Source organism: Athalia rosae, chromosome 2, assembly GCF_917208135.1.
Source record: "Athalia rosae chromosome 2, iyAthRosa1.1, whole genome shotgun sequence".
NCBI lineage: Eukaryota > Metazoa > Arthropoda > Insecta > Hymenoptera > Athaliidae > Athalia > Athalia rosae.
This window is the reverse complement of record NC_064027.1, coordinates 14,632,434-14,641,020: the sequence shown is the minus strand read 5'-3', so window position 1 is coordinate 14,641,020 and position 8,587 is coordinate 14,632,434.

Below are 8,587 nucleotides of genomic sequence, written 5' to 3'. Positions count from 1 at the left end.
TTTGGGATCTCAGAGAATCACATAGGAACGTCAAAGACTATAGTATTTGGTGTTTTTCAAATCTGGGATCTCAAATTATCGCATCAATAACGTCAAAGACTATAGTTCCTGGTGTTTTCCGACTTTGGGATCTCAAATAATTGCATCAATAACGTCAAAGATTATAAAATTCGATTTTTTTAGACTTTGGGATCTCGAATAATCGCATCAATAACTTCAAAGATCATAGACTTCAATGTTTTTCGATTCTGAGATCTCGAATAATCGCATCAATAACTTCAAAGACTATAGTCTTTGGTGTTTATCGACTCTGGGATCTCGAATTATCATATTGAGAACGTCGAAGACCACAGTCTTTGGTGTTTATTGACTTTGGGATCTCAGAAAATCACATAGGAACGTCGAAGACTATAGTATTCGGTGTTTTTCGAATTAAGGATCTCAAATTATCGCATCAATAACGTCAAAGACTATAGTCTTCGGTGTTTTTCGGATTCGGGATCTCAGAGAATCACATGGGAACGTCAAAAACTATGGATTTTGGTGTTTTTTGACTCTGGAATCTCAAATAATCGCATCAATAACGTTGAAGGCTATAGTCTTTGGTGTTTTCCGACTTTGGGATCTCAGAGAATCACATAGGAACGTCAAAGACTATAGTATTTGGTGTTTTTCGAATTTGGGATCTTAAATAATCGCATAAATAACGTCAAAGACTATAGTCTTCGGTGTTTTCCGACTTTGGGATCTCAGAAAATCACATGGGAACGTCGAAGACTATAGAATTTTGTTCTTTTTGACTTCGGGATCTCGGAAAATCGCATCAATAACGTCAAAGACTACAGTCTTAGGTGTTTTCCGACTTTGGGATCTCAGAAAATCACATGGGAACGTCGAAGACTATAGTATTTGGTGTTTTCCAAATTTGAGATCTCAAATGATTGCATCAATAACGTCAAAGACTATAAAATTCGGTTTTTTTCGACTTTGGGATCTCGGAAAATCACTTAAAAACGTCTAAGACTATGGTTCCTGGTGTTCGTCGACTCTGGGATCTCAAATTATCGCATCAATAACGTCAAAGACTATAGTCATCGGTGTTTTCCGACTTTGGGATCTCAGAGAATCACATAGGAACGTCAAAGACTATAGTATTTGGTGTTTTTCAAATCTGGGATCTCAAATTATCGCATCAATAACGTCAAAGACTATAGTTCCTGGTGTTTTCCGACTTTGGGATCTCAAATAATTGCATCAATAACGTCGAAGATTATAAAATTCGATTTTTTTAGACTTTGGGATCTCGAATAATCGCATCAATAACTTCAAAGATCATAGACTTCAATGTTTTTCGATTCTGAGATCTCGAATAATCGCATCAATAACTTCAAAGACTATAGTCTTTGGTGTTTATCGACTCTGGGATCTCGAATTATCATATTGAGAACGTCGAAGACCACAGTCTTTGGTGTTTATTGACTTTGGGATCTCAGAAAATCACATAGGAACGTCGAAGACTATAGTATTTGGTGTTTTTCGAATTAAGGATCTCAAATTATCGCATCAATAACGTCAAAGACTATAGTCTTCGGTGTTTTTCGGATTCGGGATCTCAGAGAATCACATGGGAACGTCAAAAACTATGGATTTTGGTGTTTTTTGACTCTGGAATCTCAAATAATCGCATCAATAACGTTGAAGGCTATAGTCTTTGGTGTTTTCCGACTTTGGGATCTCAGAGAATCACATAGGAACGTCAAAGACTATAGTATTTGGTGTTTTTCGAATTCGGGATCTCAAATTATCGCATCAATAACGTCAAAAACTATAGTCTTCGGTGTTTTCCGACTTTGGGATCTCAGAAAATCACATGGGAACGTCGAAGACTATAGAATTTGTGTTTTTTGACTTCGGGATCTCGGAAAATCGCATCAATAACGTCAAAGACTACAGTTTCCAGTTTTTTTCGACTTTGGGATCTCAGAAAATCACATAGGAACGTCAAAGGCTATAGTATTTGGTGTTTTTCGGATTCGGGATCTCGAATTATCGCATCAATAACGTCAAAGACTATAATCTTCGGTGTTTTCCGACTTTGGGATCTCAGAAAATCACATGGGAACGTCAGAGACTATAGAATTTGGTGTTTTTCGAATTTGAGATCTCAAATAATTGCATCAATAACGTCAAAGACTATAAAATTCGGTTTTTTTCGACTTTGGGATCTCGAAAAATCACTTAAAAACGTCAAAGACTATAGTTCCTGGTGTTTGTCGACTCTGGGATCTCAAATAATCGCATCAAAAACGTAAAAGACTATGATGTTTGATGTTTTTCGACTTCGGGATCTCGAATAATCGCATCAATAACTTCAAAGACCATAGACTTCAATGTTTTCCGATTTCGAGATCTCGAATCATCGCATCAATAACTTCGAAGACTATAGTCTTTGGTGTTTATTGACTCTGGGATCTTGAATTATCATATTAAGAACGTCGAAGACCACAGTCTTCGGTGTTCATTGACTTTGAGATCTCAGAAAATCACATGGGAACGTCAGAGACTATAGAATTCGGTGTTTTTTGACTTTGGGATCTTAAATAATCGCATAAATAACGTCAAAGACTACAGTCTTAGGTGTTTTCCGACTTTGGGATCTCAGAGAATCACATAAGAACGTCGAATACTATAGTATTTGGTGTTTTTCGAATTTGGGATCTTAAATTATCGCATCAATAACGTCAAAGACTATAGTCTTTGGTGTTTCCCGACCTTGAGATCTCAAAGAATCACATAGGATTGTCAAGGACTATAGTATTTGGTGTTTTTCGAATTTGGGATCTCAAATTATCGCATCAATAACGTCAAAGACTATAGTCTTTGGTGTTTTCCGACTTTGGGATCTCAGAGAATCACAAAGAAACGTCAAAGACTATAGTATTTGGTGTTTTTCGAATCTGGAATCTTGAATTATCGCATCAATAACGTCAAAGACTATAGTTCCCGGTAATTTCCGACTTTGGGATCTCAAATAATTACATCAATAACGTCAAAGACTATAAAATGCGGTTTTTTTTGACTTTGAGATCTCGAATAATCGAATCAATAACTTCAAAGACTATAGTCTGTGGTGTTCATTGACTCTGGGATCTCGAATTATCATATTAAGAACGTCGAAGACTAAAGTATTTGGTGTTTTTCGGATTCGGGATCTCAAATTATCGCATCAATAACGTCAAAGACTATAGTCTTCGGTGTTTTCCGGATTTGGGATCTCAGAGAATCACATGGGAACGTCAAAGACTATAGATTTTGGTGTTCTTCGAATTTGGAATCTCAAATTATCGCATCAATAACGTCAATGACTATAGTCTTTGGTGTTTTCCGACTTTGGGATCTCAGAGAATCACATAGGAACGTCAAAGACTATAGTATTTGGTGTTTTTTGACTTCGGAATCTCGAATAATCGCATCAATAACGTCAAAGACTATAGTTTTTGTTGTTTTTCGACTTTGGGATCTCAGAGAATCACATGGGAACGTCAAAGACTATGGTATTTGGTGTTTTTCGAATTTGGGATCTCGAATTATCGCATCAATAACGTCAAAGACTATAGTCTTTGGTGTTTTCCGAATTTGGGATCTCAGAGAATCACATGGAAACGTCAAAGACTATAGAATTTAGTGTTTGTCGACCCTGGGATCACAAATAATCGCATCAAAAACGTCAAAGACCATAGTCTTCGTTGTTTTCCGACTCTGGGATTTCGGATAATCATATTAAGAACGTCAAAGACTATAGTCCCTGATGTTTTTCGACCTTGGGATTTCGAATGATCGTATCAGAATTGCAAAGACTATAGTATTTGGTGTTTTTCGAATTTGGGATCTCGAATTATCGCATTAATAACGTCAAAGACTATAGTCTTTGGTGTTTTCCGAATTTAGGATCTCAGAGAATCACATGGAAACGTCAAAGACTATAGAATTTAGTGTTTGTCGACCCTGGGATCTCGAATAATCGCATCAATAACTTCAAAGATCATAGACTTCAATGTTTTTCGATTCTGAGATCTCGAATAATCGCATCAATAACTTCGAAGACTATAGTCTTTGGTGTTTATCGACTCTGGGATCTCGAATTATCATATTGAGAACGTCGAAGACCACAGTCTTTGGTGTTTATTGACTTTGGGATCTCAGAAAATCACATAGGAACGTCGAAGACTATAGTATTTGGTGTTTTTCGAATTAAGGATCTCAAATTATCGCATCAATAACGTCAAAGACTATAGTCTTCGGTGTTTTTCGGATTCGGGATCTCAGAGAATCACATGGGAACGTCAAAAACTATGGATTTTGGTGTTTTTTGACTCTGGAATCTCGAATAATCGCATCAATAACGTTGAAGGCTATAGTCTTTGGTGTTTTCCGAATTTGGGATCTCAGAGAATCACATGGAAACGTCAAAGACTATAGAATTTAGTGTTTGTCGACCCTGGGATCACAAATAATCGCATCAAAAACGTCAAAGACCAAAGTCTTCGTTGTTTTCCGACTCTGGGATTTCGGATAATCATATTAAGAACGTCAAAGACTATAGTCCCTGATGTTTTCCGACCTTGGGATTTCGAATGATCGTATCAGAATTGCAAAGACTATAGTATTTGGTGTTTTTCGAATTTGGGATCTCGAATTATCGCATCAATAACGTCAAAGACTATAGTCTTTGGTGTTTTCCGAATTTGGGATCTCAGAGAATCACATGGAAACGTCAAAGACTATAGAATTTAGTGTTTGTCGACCCTGGGATCACAAATAATCGCATCAAAAACGTCAAAGACCATAGTCTTCGTTGTTTTCCGACTCTGGGATTTCGGATAATCATATTAAGAACGTCAAAGACTATAGTCCCTGATGTTTTTCGACCTTGGGATTTCGAATGATCGTATCAGAAATGCAAAGACTATAGCATTTGGTGTTTTTCGAATTTGGGATCTCAAATTATCGCATCAATAACGTGAAAGACTAAAGACTTCGGTGTTTTTCGACTTTGGGATCTCAAATTATCGCCTCAATAACGTCAAAGACTATGCAATTCGGTGTTTTCCGAATTGAGGATCTCAGAGAATCACATGGGAACGTCAAAGACTATAGAATTTGGTGTTTTTTGACTTTGGAATCTCGAATACTCGCATCAATAACGTCAAAGACTATAGTCTTTGGTGTTTCCCGACTTTGAGATCTCAGAGAATCACATAGGAACGTCAAAGACTATAGTTTCCGGTGTTTTCCGGATTTGGGATCTCAGAGAATCACATGGAAACGTTGAAGACTATAGATTCTGGTGTTTTTTGACTCTGGAATCTCGAATTATCACATCAAAAACGTCAAAGACTATAGTCTTCGGTGTTTTCCGACTTTGAGATCTCAGAGAATCACATAGGAACGTCAAAGACTATAAAATTTCGTGTTTTTCGAATTCGGGATCTCAAATTAGCGCATCAATAACGTCAAAGACTATAATTTTCGGTGTTTTCCGATTCTGGGATCTCAGAAAATCACATGGAACGTTAAAGACTATAGAATTTGGTGTTTTTTGACTTTGGGATCTCAAATAATCGCATCAATAACGTCAAAGACTATAGTTTTTGATGTTCTTCGACTCCAGGATCTCGGAAAATCTCATAGGAATGCCACTGACGATAGTTTCTGGTGTTCTTTGACTTCAAGATCTCAAATAATTGCATCAATAACGTCAAAGACTATAGTTTTCGTTGTTTTCCGACTCTAGGATCTCGGATAATCATATTTAGATCGTCAAAGACTATAGTCCTGGATGTTTTTCGACTTCGGGATTTCGAATAATCGTATTAGAAACGTCAAAGACTACAGTTTTCGGTCTTTTCCGAATTTGGGATCTCAGAAAATCACATAGGAACATCAAAGACTATAGTATTTGGTGTTTTTCGAATTTGGAATCTCAAATTATCGCATCAATAACGTCAAAGACTATAGTCTTCGGTGTTTTCCGATTTCGGGATCTCGGAAAATCACATAAAAACGTCAAAGACTATGGTTCCTGGTGTTCTTCGACTTTGGGATCTCAAATAATTGCATCAATAACGTCAAAGACTATAGACTTCGGTGTTTTTCGACTTTGGGATCACAAATAATTGCATTAATAACGTCAAAGACTATGAAATTCGGTGTTTTCCGACTTTAGGATCCCGGATTATTACATTTAGAACGTCAAAGACTATCATTTCCAATGTTTTTCGACTTTGGGATCTCAGAAAATCACATGAAAACGTCAAAGACTATGGTTTCTCGTGTTTGTCGACTCTGGAATCTCAAATAATCGCATCAAAAACGTCAAAGACTATAATGTTCGATGTTTTTCGATTTTGGGATCTCGAATAATCGCATCAATAACTTCAAAGACTATGGTATTTGGTGTTTATTGACTCTGGGATCTCGGATTATCATATTAAGAACGCCAAAGACCACAGTCTTTGGTGTTTATTGACTTTGAGATCTCAGAAAATCACATGGGAACTTTAGAGACCGTAGTTAATGGTGTCAATCGACTCTGTGATCTCGAATTATCACATCAAAAACGTCAAACACTATATTCTTTGATATTTTTCAACTTCGGAATTTCAGATGATCACGTAAAACGTAGTAGACTATGTTGATCGGTGTTTTTTGACCTCAGGATCTTAGTTAATCGCATCAATAACTACAAAGACTATAGTATTTGGTGTTTTCCGACTTTGGTATCTCAGAGAATCACATAGGAACGTCAAAGACTATAGTATTTGGTGTTTTTCGAATTTGGGATCTGGAATAATCGCATTAATAACGTCAAAGACTATAGTCTTTGGTGTTTTCCGACTTTGGTATCTCAGAGAATCACAAAGCAACGTCAAAGACTACGGTTCCTGGTGTTTGTCGACTCTGGAATATCGAATAATCGCATCAAAAACGTCAAAGACTATAGTCTTCGATGTTTTTCGACTCCGGGATCTCGGAAAATCCCAAAGAAATGCCACTGACGATAGTTTCTGGTGTTCTTCGACTTCGGGATCTCAAATAATTGCATCAATAACGTCAAAGACTATAGTATTAGGTGTTTTTCGACTCTTGGATCTCGGATTATCATATTAGGAACGTCGAAGACCATAGTCTTTGATGTTTTCGACTTCAGTCTTACTTGTTTTTCCAACTTTTGGATCTCAAATAGTCGCATGACAAATTCTGAAGACAGTCTCCGGTGTTTTTCAACCCTGGGATTCTAAAAATTGCATAGAGAATTTCGAAGACTATGATCTTCGGTGTTTTTCTGAGCCTTGGATCTGGATAATTGCATGAAAAATGTCAAAGATTATAATCTTTGGTGTTTTCCTAACATTTGGATTTCAAATAATCGCATGAGAAATGTCGAAGACTATAGTCTCTAGTGTTTTCGAACCCCGGGATCCTTTATAATCGCATAGAGAATGTCAAAGACTATGATCTCTGGTGTTTTTCTAACCTTTGTATACTCAATAATCGCATGGAAAATTTTAAAGACTATATTCCTTAGTGTTTTCGAATCCTGGGATCCTCAATAATCGCATAAGAAATGTCGAAGACTATGATCTTTGGTGTTTTTTTGAGCTTTGGATCTCGAATAATCGCACGGAGAATGTCAAAGACTATAGTCTTTGGTGTTATTTGACCATTTGGATCTCAAATAATCGCATGGAAAATGTCAAAGACTATAGTCTTCGGCTTTTTCCAACCCTAGAATCCTAAATACTCGCATGGAAAATGTCAAAGCCTATAGTCTTTGGTGTCTTCCAACTTTGGGATCTCAAATAATCGCATCCAAAACACCAAAGACCATAGTTTTTTACATTTTTCCTGCGAATTTTCGAGATCTCAAGGTTGGGAAAACACCCAAAGACGATAGTCTTTGACATTTTTTATGCGATTATTCGATTGCCTACGTTTGGAAAACACCAAAGACTGTAGTCTACGATATTTTTCATGCGATTATCTTCAGGTCCTCAGGTTGAAAAACACGAAAGACTATAGTCTTTTCACATTCCGTGGTGTGAAATACACCAAAGACTGCTCATGATGGATGAAGCGTTTCATACCGTTTGTTGCAGTTGCAGCCGTGAAAGCAGGTCGCACGGATGTCTGCAGTTGTTACATAAAAAGTTTTTTTATCGACGGTAACTAACACAAACATTAACAACGGTCGGCTACCGCATGGCGGTCTACTTTTGAAACTATTGATAGATACCGTTTGTTTCATCGTCAGTTGCAGCTGTGAAAGCAGGTCGCACGGGTGTCTGCCGTTGTTGCATAAATAGTTTTTTCATCGACAGTAACTAACATAAACATTAACAACGGTCGGCTACCGCACGGCGATATACTCTTGAAACTAGCAGGGGTACACCAAATGCAAGGAGTCTTTAACATGCTTTACAAGAATTTGTCTTCATATTGCAATGTACCAGATCTGTACAATCTAAACATGGGAGATGGCTTCTCCCTCGGCTTTGACGTAATATGAATTGGAATGACAATAAAA